This window comes from Lycium ferocissimum, chromosome 6 (assembly GCF_029784015.1).
Source record: "Lycium ferocissimum isolate CSIRO_LF1 chromosome 6, AGI_CSIRO_Lferr_CH_V1, whole genome shotgun sequence".
Taxonomy (NCBI): domain Eukaryota; kingdom Viridiplantae; phylum Streptophyta; class Magnoliopsida; order Solanales; family Solanaceae; genus Lycium; species Lycium ferocissimum.
Window position 1 is genome coordinate 28,936,540 of NC_081347.1, and position 17,359 is coordinate 28,953,898.

General features: G+C 41.9%; 1 pseudogene; it reads right to left on the reverse strand.

Annotated features, from left to right (window-relative positions):
• Positions 1–17,359, reverse strand: part of LOC132061254 (pentatricopeptide repeat-containing protein At2g16880-like) — a 61,820-nt pseudogene that overhangs the window by 25,601 nt on the left and 18,860 nt on the right.

Genomic DNA, 17,359 nt, shown 5'->3' on the forward strand with positions numbered 1-17,359 from the left:
TATGAATTTTATTGTTGTGTTTGGCCTAGCTACTCGGGAGGAAGGGTAGTCACTATGGATCCTAGTGTGGTAATTGCCTAGCCATTCGGGAGGAAGAGTGGCCACTACCGGGTTCGCTACCCGGAGTGCGATTTATGCCTAGCTATTCGGGAGGAAGGATAGCCACCGAGAATTACATATTCCGGTGTGGTGCGCTGTGTTTAGGGAACCTCTACGGTCATCCCTTTGATGTGATTGATTCTTGGGCCTGTATTGGCATGTGTGATATTCTTATTCATTCATGGAACTGTTGTTAACAATCATGATCGATTTGAAAGGCATATTTGAAAGTTGTAACTTGACAAAAGGCTTCTTAATCGGTTTTGATAATGCTTACTGAGATGCACAAGTTGAATAACTGTTTTTATATTGATTTCATATGGTTTTCAAAATTGATTTCTTTACGTTTTATTGTACTCTATTTTCGTATTACTTGTTGTCCCCGAGGCACTCATTGAGTACGAAGTACTCAAGCATACCATCGTTATTTTTTATGGTATATTAGGTAACGGAGAAGAGCAGGTTCTTGATACTTCAGGCGCTTAGGAAGGACTTGCTGTTGCTGCTGACTTGGTAAGCCCACACATTCATTTGTGGGACACCCTTATTATGTTTATTTACTATTCTAGTTTTAGCGGGCTGCGTCCTGATGTGTCAGACAATTAGTCTTTATCTTAGAAGCTCCATAGCATATATTCTTGTGGGTAGTTGTTGAATTGTTGAACTCTTGGGTAGGTGATGCATTTTCATTAAGTTTTATGACATTAAAGACTTCCGCTGATTTAATCCATATATCATGATTTCGTTCGAATTTATTTTATAAACTGTTGGAGATTAATATTGAACCTGGCGGGTTCAAGTGTTATCATTGTATCCTTTAGGTTCTTTCGATATTATTCATGACGTCGGATGCCGGTCACGTCTAGGGTTGGTTTTGGGGCGTGACAAGCTTGGTATCAGAGCCTAGGTTTAATACGTCCTTCGATTATTGTCGGTGTCTGTGGAGCTGTGTCTAGTAAAGTTTTCTTTGTGCAGCCTGATCACCTGCATGATCGAGACACGCCCAGGGCATTCATGTGTTTCCTATTTTTCTTGATTCTAGATTGTGCTGTAGAGTTGAAGTCCTTTTAAGATCGTTCTAATTCACTTGTTAATTCTTGCCTTACAGAAATGGCTCTAACGCGATCGAAAAATGGTAACCGAGGATAACCCATGAAAGCTAACCAAAATCTCAAGGGCGCGAATGCCGGTAAGGGGAATGATGTTGGAAACCAAGCACCACCTCCAGCACTGCCTGCTCCTGGCACGTTCTTGTTGCGGGTATGCCTGATATTGGTACGATGCGAACTGCTATTCAAATGTTTACTGCATTGGTTGCGGCTCAGCAGCAGAGGTGTGGGACCTCATGGTGGAGGCATACTTAAGCAATTCCTCGACCTAAAGTCACTAGAGTTCTTTGAGTCACGAGAGGTGGATGACCCCCAGCACTTTTTAGATGAGACTTTCAAGGCATTGAGGGCAATGGATGCCCATAATCCCGAAGTTGTGAGGCTTGCTTCTTATCAATTGAAGGATGTTTCTCACACATGGTTTTAGATGTGGGAGTCTGAGATGGGTGACGTTGCCTTAGCTCCTACGTGGGTTGAATTTGAAGAGGCATTCATGGAAAGTTTTTTTTTCTATTGAAGAGAGATTTGCTATAGCTATGAAATTTGAAAAGCTAGAACAGGGTAACAAGTAGGCCCGTGAGTATAGTTTGGAGTTCACCCATTTGTCAAAGTATGCTTTAGACATGATTCTGACTGAAAATCATAAGTTTACTCATTTTGTGAAAGGCTCGGTACCACGTATCAAGTCTGCATGTACTGCTATTGCTATGTCTCCTACTTGCACTTTCTCATCTCAGGTTGGGTTTGCTGAACAACAAGAAAGTTGGAAAAATAAAGAGAAGGTGGATCGAGATCAGAACAAGAAGGCCCGGTCGGCGGGTGGTTTTAGTGGTAATAGCTATAAGGGAGGGCAGAGTAAATGGTATTCTACACCTGCTCAGTCTGGCGCATATTCAAATATCAGTGTGCCTTCTGGTAGGCAAGGTAAAAAGAACAATAATGCAAGCAGGTTCTCCCAGGGTAGTAGTCGATCTGCTCTATGGGAAGATCGCATCTTTCATCACTGTGGTATTAGGGGGCATCTTAAGAGGGAATGCGGGAAGTGGCTACGTGAGATGGCAGCTATGTCTAACCAAAAGAATGATTCGCCTGCTTCTGCTAAAACTCTGCCTGCTGGTAATGCTAACAATATCAATCAGAATGCTCGTAATAATGGCAAAGGAAAGGAAGTTGCTAACACTTCTGGTGGAGGGACAACTCGAATTTATGGGCTGACTTGTAGGGAGGTAGCTGATGCTTCTGAAGATATGGCTACAGGTAGCCTTACCATCTTTTCTCATGATGCTTATTCATTGATCGATCCGGGTTCAAATTTATCCTATGTGACCCCTTATTTTGCTCTTCATGTGGGTATGAATTCCGAACCTTTGTTGGAATCCTTTGATGTTGATACGCCTTCTGGTGTTCCTGTTATTGCTTCTAGAGTGTATAGAAATTGTGTTATTGTGATTAAAGGTAGTGAGACCATGGCTAATTTGTATGAACTTGAGATGGTGCATTTTGATGTAATTATGAGGATGGACTGGTTGTCCGCATGTTATGCTAATGTGGATTGTCGCCATAAGTTAGTTCATTTCTCTTTCCTGATGAGACTGTTATTGTGTGGGAGGGTGAAATTTCTAAGCCAAGGGGTTGATTTATTTCCTATCTTAAGGCTCATAAGATGATTACTAAGAGATGTATTTACCATTTGGTTGTTGTTAATGATACAAAAACCGTAGTACCTGAATTCACATCTGTTCCCATAGTTAGTGATTATTCCAAAGTATTTCCCGAAGATTTTCCTAGTATTCCTCCTGATAAAGTTATTGATTTTAGGATTGTGTTATTCCTGATACCTAACCTATTTCTAGTCCACCTTATCGTATGGCTCCGATCCGAGCTAAGGAATTAAAGGATCAGTTAAAGGACTTGTTGGATAAAGGTTTCATCCGACCAAGTTCCTCACCTTATTAGGGGTGCTCCGAGATCTTATTTGTTAGGAAGAAAGATAGTTCCCTTAGAATATGTACGGATTGATTACCGCTTAATAAAGTGACCATTAAGAATAAGTATCCTTTGCCAAGGATAGATGATCTGTTTGACCAACTTCAGGGTGCTAAGTTCTTTTCAAAGATTGACCTGAGGTCTGGGTATCACCAATTGAATATAAAGGAGAAGGATATCCCGAAAACTGCTTTCCGTCGTTATGGGCACTTTGAGTTTCTAGTCATGTCTTTTAGGTTGACTAATGCGCCTGCTGCATTCATGGATTTGATGAATCGTGTGTTTAAGCCTTATCTAGATCGCTTCATTATTGTGTTTATTGGTGATATTTTGGAGTACTCTAAAAGTCGTGAGGAACATGCTAATCATTTGAGAATAACTTTGACAACACTTGAGGAGAACGAGCTTTATGCAAAATTCACTAAGTGTGAATTCTAGCTTGAGTCTGTGGCTTTCTTGGGTCATGTGGTTACTGGTGACGGTATTAAAGTAGATCCTCAGAAAATTTCAGCGGTTAGAGATTTGCCTAGACCAACTAATGCGACTGAAATTCGTAGTTTCTTGGGTTTGGCAAATTATTACCGAAAGTTTGTGGAAGGCTTTTCGTCAATAGCCTCTCCATTGACTAAATTGACACAGAAGACTGCTAAGTTTCAGTGGTCCAAAGCTTGTGAAAAGAGTTTCCAAGAGCTTAAGACAAGGTTGACTTCGGCTCCTATTTTGACTTTACCTTCTGGATCTGGTGTATATGTGGTGTATTGCGATGCTTCCAGAATTGGTTTGGGTTATGTATTGATGCAGAAAGGTAAGGTGATTGCTTATGCTTCGCGACAGTTAAAGAAGCATGAGTAGAATTATCCGACTCATGACTTAGAGTTGGCTGCCGTGGTATTTGCCTTGAAAATTTGGTGCCATTATTCATATGGTGACCATTGCGATGTTTTTTACTGACCATAAAAGCTTACAATACATCTTTAAGCAGTGAGAGTTGAATCTCAGACAGAGGAGGTGGTTGGAGTTGTTAAAAGATTATGACTTGAATATTTTGTATCATCCTGGTAAGGCTAATGTGGTTGCTGATGCCTTGAGTAGAAAATCTATGGGCACGTTGGCTTATTTGCACATTCATGATATACCCATGGGGAAGGAAATTCAAAGATTTGCTAGTCTTGGGGTCAGACTTGATGAAGCTGAAGATGGAGAGTTAGTGAGAATCACGCCATCACGGTCTGACATTGTGGAAAGGATTAAATCCAAACAATATGATAATGAACTTTTGGCAAAGCTGAGAGATGAAGTGGAAAAGAGTGAGTGCACTTCATTTACTGTTGGGACTGGCGATAGTGTTCTGTGGTTGCAAGGACGGTTATGTGTTCCTAATGTTGATGGTCTTCGACAAGAATTAATGATGGAAGCTCATAGTTCCAAATATTCGGTTCATCCGGGATCCACCAAGTGTATAAGGATTTGAAACAACACCATTGGTTGAAGAGCATGAAAGTTGATATTTCTAACTTTGTGGCTAAGTGTTTGAACTATCAACAGGTGAAGGTTGAACATCAAAGACCTGGTGGTTTGGCTCAGAATATCGAGATTCTGCAGTGGAAGTGGGAGGAGATCAATATGGATTATGATGGGTTTACCCCGCACAAGGGCCTAGTTTGATTCGACTTGGGTGATCGTGGATAGACTTACAAAGTCTACCCATTTTTTCCCTGTGATGATGTCAGAGGAAATTGGGATGAACATTTACCTCTTGTGGAATTCGCGTACAACAACAACTACCAAGAAAGTATTCAAATGGCTCCTTATGTGGCTCTTTATGGGAGGCGTTGTCGGTCTCCAATTGGTTGGTTTAAACCAACTGAAGTAGAATTATTGGGTCTTGACTCAGTTCATGAAGCAATCGAGAGAGTTAATCTTATTGTACAATGACTCAAGACAGCTCAGAGTAGACAAAAGTCTTATACGGATATGAGGCACCGTGAGCTAGATTTTTCTGTTGGTGACAAGGTGTTCTTGAAAGTATCGGCGATGAAGGCAGTAATGTGGTTTGGTAAAAAGGGGAATTAGTCCTCATTTCATTGGCCCTTATGAGGTTGTCAGGAAAATTGGGACGGTGGCTTATGAATTGAAGTTGCCATCCGATATGGCCATGGTGCATCCGGTGTTTCACATTTCGATGTTGAGGTTGTACAAACCTGAACCTTCCCATGTGTTGAACCCTGAAGAGATTAAAATTAATGAAGGGTTATCCTACGAAGAAAAATTGGTTTAGATTCTAGATCGTTAAGTTAGAAGATTGAGAACAAAGGACGTAGCGTCAGTTAAAGTGTTGTGGCAGAACCACAATACTGAGGAAGCTACTTGGGAAGCAGAGGACGACATGAAGAAGAGATATCCTCACCCTTTCCCTATGGCAGGTATGGACTAGCGTTTTAGTTATTCTTAGATGAATCGTTTTTGTTGTTTGAAACAACACTGTGGTTTAGATAATACTTTCTAAGCTATGATTCTCATTCGAGGACGAATGATCTTAGGGGGGGGGGGTGGATAATGTAACATCAATCTGCATGGAATATAAAAGCGTTATACAAGTCATTTTGAACCTTATAAGTAGGTTATGTTCACAATTCGGGACTTAGAAACCAAAACGGGGAGTGTTGAGGTGAAGAATCCCATTTCAACGGAAACTGGGAGATTTTACTACAAAAGTACGGCCCGTACTTTGTGGGCGTTCTTTGGCCTTTGCAAATCTGAACTCTTTGGAAATTTTAGGGGAAGTACAGCCTAGAAGTAAGGCCCGTACTTCAAAAGACGGGACGTCCTTTCTGCCCATCCTTTCCCCGTGTCTTATAAATTACTCACTGGAAATTTCTGGGAAGTACGGCCTAAAAGAACGGCTCGTACTTAGAAGTACGTCCCGTCCTTCTTGGTCGTACTTCTTCTGGGTCCATCAAAAACTATAAAAGCGTGGGTCCAGTTAATTTTGTCACTTTTTCATTTGTTCAAAAACCCTAAGCACGAAAATTACTTCTCTAAACATCCTAACTCAAGGGAGAAACAAGATAATCTATTTCAAGGGAATTCAAGCTAGGGTTTGGGTGATTATCCTCTAGGAAAGTAACTTGTTGAACTACGTATAACGTAATTAGGTATGTCTCTCTTTTGAAAGCTGGTTTTGGATGTAGGTCTCTTTTAAAAAGTTCCTTATTGAATAAAAGGTGAACTTTTCATGAATTGAAACTTTATGTCTTGCTTTAATTGTGGTTAATGTGCGTGAGGGGATAAGCCCACATAAAACCTAGTTTGTGTCATACCCTAACTATGTATATAAGGTTATAAAGGTTTTTCCTCTATAAGAGATGATCAATAATGATGGCTAAGGGTTGGTAATAATGTTTTCATGTTGAGTTATGACATTGAAATCTTGGTTAAAGAAGTGTAAATGTTTTCACAACATTCTTTGAAATTATTTATCTTTACATTATAGCATCATTAACTTTAATGCTAATTGATGATGTGACTACCTTGAGACAAATTGTGAATCGGCTTTTATGCTATGAATTTTGTTGTTGTGTTTAGCCTAGCTACTCAGGAGGAAGATAGTCACTATGGATCCTACTGTGGTAATTGCCTAGCCATTCGGGAGGAAGAGTGGCCACCACCGGGTTCGCTACCCAGAGTGCCATTTATGCCTAGCTATTCGGGAGGGAGGATAGCCACCGAGAATTAAATATTCCGGTGTGGTGCGCTGTGTTTAGGGAACCTCTACGGTCATCCCTTTGATGTGATTGATTCTCGGGCCTGTATTGGCATGTGTGATATTCTTATTCATTCATAGAACTGTTGTTGACAATTATGATCGATTTGAAAGGCATATTTGAAAGTTGTAACTTGACAAAAGGCTTCTTTATCGGTTTTGATAATGCTTACTGAGATTCACAAGTTGAATAACTGTTTTTACATTGGCTTCATATGGTTTTCAAAATTGGTTTCTTTATGTATTATTGTACTCTATTTTCGTATTACTTGTTGTCCCTGAGGCACTCACTGAGTACGAAGTACTCAGGCATACCATTGTTGTTTTTTATGGTATGTTAGGTAACGGAGAAGAGCAGGTTCTTGATACTTCAGGCGCTTAGGAAGGACTTGTTGTTGCTGCTGACTTGGTGAGCCCACACATTCATTCGTGGGACACCCTTATTATGTTTATTTACTATTCTAGGTTTAGCGGGCTGCGTCCCGATGTGTCAGACAATTATTCTTTATCTTAGAAGCTCCATAGTATACATTCTTGTGGGTAGTTGTTGAGTTGTTTAACTCTTGGGCAGGTGATACGTTTTAATTAAGTTTTATGACATTAAAGACTTCCACTAATTTAATCCATATATCATGATTTCGTTTAAATTTATTTAATAAATTATTGGAGGTGAATATTGAACCTAGCGGGTTTGAGTGTTATCATTGTATCCTTTAGCTTCTTCCGATGTTGTTCATGATGTCGGATGCCGATCACGTCCAGGGTGGGTTTTGGGGCGTGACACCTAAATTTCATGAAAATGTAACCACAAATTGACCTCCAATTGCAAGATTGAATTAAAACCCCGATTTGTAGAATCCCTAAATTTACTAATTCATTTCACGGAGTAGAAGAGGAACATGGTGATGGAATCATGTAAATAAGACTAGGGAGAAGTTAGTATCTTACCTCCAACTATGTTTTGAACCTAGCACTTGTTTTCTCCCAAAACCAAGCCTTAGAGATGACGATATGAGGATATGAAGTCAAATCTCGAAGTTGGGATTTTACGTTCTGTTTCCGAACAGGGCTTCTTCGTGAACGCGCGAAGGCCAAGTAAATGCATGAAGGCCACGTGAACTCGAGTTACCCGGCCCAAGACCATCGCGAACATGATAGATAAGTCGCAAACACGATGACCAAGGCAACCCGGCCCAGATCCCGACAATTCTACGTGAAGTGAGCTCCACCTCGCGAATGTGAACCCACCTGGTCTCTCTTCTTCGCGAACACGAAGTAGGAACCAGATGATTGAACACCAGAAAAATTCTGGTTTTCTTCGGAATTCAACCAAACACTCGAAACTCACCTAGAATCCCCCGGGCCTACACCAAATATGCACACTATAAACGACGCTACGAATTCACCCACGCCCTTGAAATTCCCAAGGGAGCTCATTTTGACCCGGTCAACCCCCAAAACCCCAAAGACAGGTTTCCAACCAATGACTCAAAATGCTCCTGAATGCCTCGGGAACTTAACCAATTATCCCACCAAGTTATAAATGGCTCTCCAAACCTCATGGAATCGATGAAATTCCCAAAAAGGTTCGTTTACCCAAAAGTCAACTATTGATCAACGGTTTTTCACTTTAAGCTACTAATTCCCTCATAACTATCGAATTGCCTAGGGAACCACTCTACCCATCCCTATAGGCCAAACATGCTCTAAGGGAGCTAGGGGTAAAAGGGTCAAAAGGCTTAAATGACCAACGGGTCGTTACATCAGATACCAATTAAACAACCGTTCGTCTCCGAATGAAAAATAAATGAAACGAAGGGATGGTAACTAACTTGGTAAAAAGCTGGGGATATCTACTACGCATATCAGCCTCGGGCTCCCAAGTAGCCTTCTCGACTGGACGGTGCTTCCATTGAACTTTCACCGAAGCTATCTCCGTTGACCTCAACTTTCGAACCTCTCTATCCAAGATGGCTATCGGCTCCTCCTCAAAAGAAAAATTCTGATAGAATAGAACTGAATCCCACTAGATGATAAATGACCCATCCGAAAGGTATTTCTTCAAAGATGGACACATGAAACACCGGGTGAACACCAGACAAACCTAGAGGTAATGACTAACTCATAAGCTACATATCCAATACGACGAATGATCTCAAATGGGCCAATGAACCTCGGGCTAAGCTTGCCCTTATTTCTAAATCTCATCACACCCTTCCTGGGTGAGACCTTCAATAGAACCTGATCACCAACCATAAGCTCTAAATCACGAACCTTTCAGTCCGCATACTTATTTTGCCTACTCTGAGCCACTAGAAGCTTTTCTTGAATCAACTTCACCTTTTCCGATGACTCTCTCAAAATATTGGTACCTCAAGGTCTCACCTCAAAAGCATCGAACTAGCCAATCCGAGATCGGCATCTCCTCCCATACAAAATGTCGAATGAAGCCATATCAATACTCGAATGATGGCTTTTGTTGTACGCAAACTCTGTCAAAGGTAAGAAGTAGTCCCAATGACCACCAAAGTCAATCACACAAGCTCAGAGCATATCCCCTATAACCTAAATCATCCATTCGAACTGGCCATCCACCTGAGGTGAAAAGCAGTACTAAGATCCAACTGAGTCCCCATCTCTCTCTGCAAGGTCCTCCAAAAAATAGACGTGAATTTGAGTGCCTCTCTCAGAGATAATTAAAATGGGCACCCCATGCAATCGAATAATCTCTTTGATGTAGATCTCAGCCAACTTCTCCCCGTGTAGGTGGTTTGAACCGGAATGAAGTGCTCGAACTTGGTCAACCTATCCATGATAACCCAAATAGCATCAAACTTACCCAAAGTCTTCGGTAAACTAACCACAAAATCTATGGCTATCCTCTCCCACTTTCACTCCGGAATGGGCATCCTCTGAAGCATACCCCCGATCACTGATGCTCATACTTAACCTGCTGACAATTCAAACACTGACAAATGAACTCAAGAACATCTCGCTTCATCCTGCCCCATCAATAGTGCTGTCTCAAATCACACTACATCTTGGTAGCACCAGAGTGAATGAAATATCTAGAACTGTGAGCCTCCTCTAAAATCATGTTGATCAAGCCACCAACCCGAGGAACGCAAACACGACCCCTAGTCTTCAAAACCCCCTCACTATCTAGAATTTCCTCCTTGGCACCTCCACTAAATACCTTATCATGAATCTTGCACAATTTCACATCTTCGAACTACTATGCCTTAACCTGATCCAAAAGATATGACCTCACATCAATACAAGCCAAAATCCTGCCTGAATTTAAAATTTCAAGTTTCACCATCCCGTTAGCCAAAGTCTGGATGTCCCTGGCCAACGTTTTCTCCTCAGATACCAATCTAGCCAAACTACCTATACTCACCACCTTCCGGCTCAACGCATCTGCCACAACATTAGCCTTGCCCGGATGATACAGAATAGTCAGGTCATAGTCCTTTAGTAACTCTATCTATCTGTGTTGTTTGGAATTCAAATACCTCTGATTGAACACATGTTAAAGACTACAGTGATGGGTGAAGACCTCACAATGAACCCCATACAAGTAGTGCCTTCAAATTTTTAAAGAAAATACCACTGCCGCCAACTCTAAGTCGTGAGTGGGGTAGTTCTTTTCTTGAACCTTCAACTGCCTTGATGCATAAGCAATAACCTTACCTTTTTGCATCAAAAGACAACCCAAACCTATATGCGAAGCATCACAATACACGGTGAAGTCCTTCCCCTCGACCGCTAGAGATAAAATAGGAGCCTTAGTCAACAACAAAGTCTTGAGCTATTGGAAGCTCTCTTCACACTCATCGGACCACTGAAAAGGAACACTCTTTTGAGTCAAATGAAAGCAATCGAAGAGAACCCCTTCACAAACCAACGATAATAACTGGGATGACCCATAAAACTCCAGATCTCAGTCACTGAAGTGGGCCTAGCCCAATCTCGGATAGCCTCAATCTTCTTGGGATCTACATTATCCCATCCTTCGAAATAACATGCCCCATGAATGCCATAAAATCGAGCAAAAACTCTCGCTTAGAAAAACGTTACACCCCTCGTGTTCGTAGTAGTAGAACCTATGGTTTCTTAGTCGGGCATGCCCTTGGAATAGAGGCCCGAGCTCAAGTTTGGAGTAGAAAGTGCCTTACCCCGTGTACGAGGGTACCAATAGATATTCCTGGCAATTTATAGAGTTAAAAGTTGAACGAATCGAATCGACGCGATCTGAACTGAATTAGAAAATCTGCAGGACACCAGTCATCGTCGACGGGTCGTCGATATGTTCGCTGGACCGTCGATGTGCGGTGTCGATGGGATCTCGCAGCCATACATCTACAGGCATAGGTTGAAGGGGCAAGTCAACGGACTGTCGACATGACGACGGGCCGTCAACCCACTCGTCGAACCGGACGTTGTAGCCTTTTTGGTTTCCAAGTATAAATAGGTGGTCCACGACCCTATTTTATATTTTTCCTTCTCTCCAAATCAAAAAACCCTAATATATTGTCTCCCAATATTTTTCATCATATTAGTGAAGATTTGACAAGACCCGAACCCCGTAAACCTGAGATGGTGAAAAAGAAGGCTGCTTCTAGGGTTTCTTCAAGGTTGTGAAGTTTAGGGAGTTGAAGTTGAAGTGATTCTTGGGATTCGTGACCCCTCAAGGTATGTAAATAATTTCTACCCTTATACTTAAGTTGAGTATCAAGACTTTTAGTGATATTAAGTGAAGAGAAGGTAATTGTGTAAGTGTTAATTTGATGAAGGGCAATGTAGTGATATAGGGTTATATTAAGAGATGATTGGAAGCGGGTTTATATATATGTGTGTGTGTGTGTGTGTGTGTGTGTGTGTTGGCTTTGTTGATGTGAGTATTGTAGTTGATGTGGGATCGAATGAGAAGTTGGATAGTTGTAAGCTTACAAAGGAAATTATTGTCTATAGTTCGTTGAGCTTTATATGTATTTGAGGATAGTTAGTAAGCGAAGTAAATAGTCTAATTAAGCCCTATGTTATCTTAATTGTAGACTTGCAAGTTCGAGAGGTAGAATTTGGATGATTGAGTATACTTCCAGGTATGTTAAGGTCATTCCTTTCTTCTTTTGGCATGTTCCTATGATATCATCCAACAAGCGAGTAAGCGAGTTTCCATATTACTCTACTCTTAGAAGTATTAGGAGTACTTCAGTCTTTGACATTCATTTACCCCATTTATGAGAAATCCTTCTATTCATGGGTCCAGTCTTAGGTAGCCAGTTCTGTTCATACAGTTTATTTATGCATACATTCATATATATTTATGTACATTGACCCGTGACTAGAAGGCGTTATATACGCACATATATCAGGCGTTATATACGCATTACTACTATGATGATGATATTGATTATGGCCACAGAGGAGCCAATATGATATGACGAGATGCCATAGAGGCTTACAGGCGTTATATACGCACATACATCAGGCGTTATATACGCACGCATATCAGGCGTTATATACGCACTCATATAGATGCACGACCATCATTGATAGGTATGAGCATGCATATTATGTGCCAGTGGGCATTGTCGCTTATGCGTATCTTTGTAGGTTTAGGCAGATACTAGTTCGTACAAGTACATGCAGTCAGTCATTTCAGTTTATGAGTTCAGATCTTATCCACGATTCTTCTGTATATATATATATGTTGTTGTTCTTATGCCTTACATACTCGGTACATTATCCGTACTAACTCCCCGTTGCTCGAGAGGCTGCGTTCATGCTCGCAGTGTGTGGAGACGACGTGTGGTCCAACTCACTAGGGACCTCTAGATCTAGCAAGCCGGCACGCTCCATTTGGATCCGAGCTACGCCGCCTTTGGTATGCCCTTATTGGACGTGTATACATATGGGTATGACGGGGCTCGTCCCGTCCTTTCTCTGCCTTTGTTCCGAGAGGTCTGTAGACAATTGTATGTAGTATTCAGATGATGTAGCCTTGTCGGCTTCTATTCTTTTATGTATAGTATATGTAGCAGCCTAGCTGGCTTGCACTGTTCTTCCGCACGTGGTATGTTTATATATATATATATATGTAGATTGTATAGAGTTCTGATGTTTCCCTCTTATGAGATCATTTTATGCCATTTATGGGCCTTTGATGTTCAGTATGTCTCAGATAAGTGTTTAGGGGTGTTTGGTCGCTATAGGTCAGTCTCCCGTCACGACTCATCGGTTTGGGTCGTGACAAAAAATTTGCATAAAGCTCCTTTTTATTCAACAATCTAGGAACAATCCTCAAATGTGTCTCATGGTCTTCCTTGCTTTGCGAATACACCAAAATGTCATCAATGATGACTATGATGAAGAAATCCAAGTATGGCTTAAAAATACCATTCATCAGGTTCATAAAAGCTCACGGGGCATGTGTAAGCTCGAAAGACATAATTAAGAACTCGTAATGGCCATAACGAATCCTAAAGGCTATCTTGGGAATGTCCTCGGCCCTAATCTTCAACTGGTGATAGCCCGACTTCAAATCAATCTTAGAAAACATAGAAGCTCCCTGAAGCTGATCAAACAAATCATCAATGTAGGTAATAACATACTTGTTTTGGATGGTAACTTTGTTCGACTGATGATAATCAATACACATCCGCACCCATCCTTCTTCTTCATAAACATCACGGGAGCGGCCCATGGGGTGAGGCTTGGTCTAATGAAACACTTGCTAAGAAGATCTTGCAACTATTTCCTTCAACTCTTTCAACTCAGCCGGTGCAATCCTATAAGGCGGAATGGAAATAGGGCGAGTGCCTGGCTCTAGATCAATGCAGAAGTCGATATCACGATCGGGTGGCATACTCGACAAGTCTATAGGAAATACCTCCGCAAAATCGCTCGCAATAGGCACAAACTCAAGTGACGGAGTGTCAGCATTGGTATCATAAATATGGAACAAGTAGGCTAAACATCATCTATCAACTAACTTCCTGGCTCGAAGGAATGAGATAATCTTCTTCGGGGAGGGACTATGGGTACCTTTCCACTCGAGTCTAGGAATACCCGGCATGTCAAGCATGACTGTCCTGGCATGAAAGTCCAAAATCGCATAATAAGGAGACAACCAACTCATACTCAAGATAACATCAAAATCTACCATATCAAGGATCACCAAGTCTACCCACGTACCATAACCAATAAATGTAACTGTACAAGACCAGTAGACTCAATCTACCACTACAGAATCTCTGACTGGAGTAGATACATGAATAGGTACATTAAGTAGATCACAAACCATATCCAAACCCATAGAGAAATATGTAGACACATAGGAGAAAGAAGAACCCGGGCCAAATAACACGGAAGCTGCCCAGCGACAAACTGAAATACTACCTGTGATGACAACATCTAAAGCCTCGGCCTCTAGCCTACTAGGGAATGCATAGCAATGAATCCGTCCGCTATCAGCCTGCAAACCACCACGACCACCCTGACCCGACTGAGCCCACCCCTATCGGGCTGGTGTCCACCTCTGCCCGACTGAGATGCCTCTGCTTGGCTGGGAACCACCTCTACCAAAAGAGTGACCACCTCTACCAGACAGTGCATTGCCTCGACCAGAAGACCCACGCCCTCTGAAAGATGGCACTGATGACCTGGGGGTCTGATATGCAGTACTCTGACTGCTCTAACTTAATTGAGGATAATACATCTTGATGTGCCCCGGCTCACCACACCCATAACAGACTCTGTCAAGTATGGGCCGTTGAACTGAGGATGAAAAACCAATATACCCTCCACGATATGAGAACCTGGAACCCTAAACTGACTGCCATGAAAAGTAACGGGTGGGCCCTAAAGATCTCCCAACCAATGTCTGAATAACTGACTAAATCAGGTGACCAGAGTAGAACTGGGGACCCTTCCCATGATGGCCGTGCCCTCTGGAAATCGTACTGCTGAAACTGACCTCTTTGCAGGCCTTCGTATCCTATACCCTACCATAGCTCTTCTGTCTCACTGACTCAACTAAACATGATTGACCACATCCTACAATTAAGCCCCTATGGTCACTAACTGAAGAGCCGCCAACTTCAATGGAGTATTCAACCCTTTGACAAATCTCCTCACTCTCTCCATCTCAGTAAAAAATAACTGAAGCGCATATCTAGACAAGGAATGAAAGCAAGCCTCATACTCAGCAATAGATGACCCTCTCTGCTCAAGGTGACTGAGTGTTCCGTCTCTTATCTCTCAAAGTACGCGGGACGTACTTCTCTAAGAAGATCTGATAAAACCTGGTCCATGACAATGGAGGCAACCCATCTGGCCTGCACTCAACATACACTCTCCACTAAAGTTTGGCATTACCCAACAACTGGAAGGTCACATAATCAACTTTGTGGGTCTCTACCACCCCCAACTTGTGGAACCTCTCATGAAAGTCAATAATAAACTCACAGGTATCTTCCTACGGAGTTTCATAGAAAATGGGAAGCTTCATCTTGGTGAATCTCCCAAATGGGTCATGGTCCTTGCCGGCTACCACTGGGCCTGCTACGAGCCAAGGGAAGAAGTCTGGTCCCAGAATCTTATCGATACGGGGAACCACAGTCGTAGTTGGCTGTGCCTCTAATGCACGGAACCTATCTGTAATCTGATTAACCAATCTACTCCCTGACCATCCGATGTAGCTGGTAGAACACTCACATAAGTCAGACCCTCAAGCAGGTTCAATACTAGAGCCAAAGCATCAGACAAAACTGGAGTGGCAACAATATCAAGCTGAGCTAGTGCTAGTCCTAACTCCTCCTCCTCAAAGACCTCATCCTGATGATTCACATGTGGCTCGGGATATATGGATCTAGTACTGGCCTGACTAGCCGCTACCCTCTGCCTCTGCCATGACCACGTCCACAACCCTCTAGCTCGGCCCCTACCACGTGACTCAGCCCTGGCGGTCAGCATTGGTACCTCATCAACTCCAGCTCTAGCATGAGTCCTCACCATCTGTGAGGGAATAGAAGTAGGAATCAGAACCAACTAGATACCAATTAGAACAAAGTCACACGAAAGGAATGAAAGAATGGAGTTTACCTAGTGTCCCATAGCCTTTCGAAGATAAGTACAGACATCTCCGTACCGATCCGTAAGACTCTACTAGACATGTTCTTGTACTTGTGATATCTATGAACCTAGGGCTCTGATACCAACTTGTCACCACCCTTGGAATCTCAACAAGATAGCCTCAAGGCAAGAAACAGGGTTTCGATAAAGGTCCTACCTCAAACTCTGCACTCAGAAATAGTGCAACAAGAGTGGTATCAGAATACACACATACCAGTAAGCATCATAGGCTAATGTTCATACTTATGAAAACACAGAATCAACAAGTCAAATAGATATGCAAACAATAACCATCAAGAGTTACAAAACATCACAAAAACCAACCCATAGCTTAAAGTTAAGCTTCTATACAACTTCACACCATGCTCGAAGACCTAGCATGCTTTCCTCATCAATACTACGTAACACATGCTAACGCTAATCAAAGTCTAACAAAGATAGGCCATAACCTACCTCATACCGAGCCTCGAACCGTCAAACCTGAGTTTTCCCCCTTCGAATTGCTTTCAAACGGTCGAAGTCTAACAAGCATAACTTTTTATATTAAAATACGAATCTATGGCTACTCAATAAGTAATACAAGAATTCGGGTTTGAAAGATCAACCCAAAACTCACATCCCAAGCCTGAAGGTCTAAAAAGGGTCAATTATTGTGAAATTGCACTCAACAAAATCAAATTGGTGGTCTACACGGTCATACAAACCTATCGATACCCATATTCGTATGCTGTCGAAGAGGACCCAAAATGAGCCTGAAAAAAACCTTTACCAATCCCAAAGGTAAAACTGGAAATTCAAAGAAATATGATGTTACCCAAAGTCCAGATAGTTCATAGCCTAAATTTCCTGGAAATATAACCATAATTTGACCTTTCCAAGTGCAAGATTGAATTAAAACCATAATTTGTAGAAACCCTTAATTTACTAATTGATTTCATGGATTAGAAGAGGAACATGGTGATGGAATCATGTAAATAAGACTAGGAAGAAGTTAGAATCTTACCCCAACAATGTTTCTTGAACCTAGCCTTAGTGTAACGACCCACTTGGTCGTTATTTAATACTTCGTGAACTCATGCCCAATCTAGGCCTACGATCTTAAATGGTAGGCCCCACGATATATTTAAATGATTAATAGTGGGAAAAAAACAGTTTTAAAAAGAGTTAAAAATAGTAGGACCACGCGTGTCGATCGGCCCACGGACTCGAGTACGCCGTACGGCGGCGTCACGGTCGCTGGATGCGTTTTTCTATACTCAGTCTT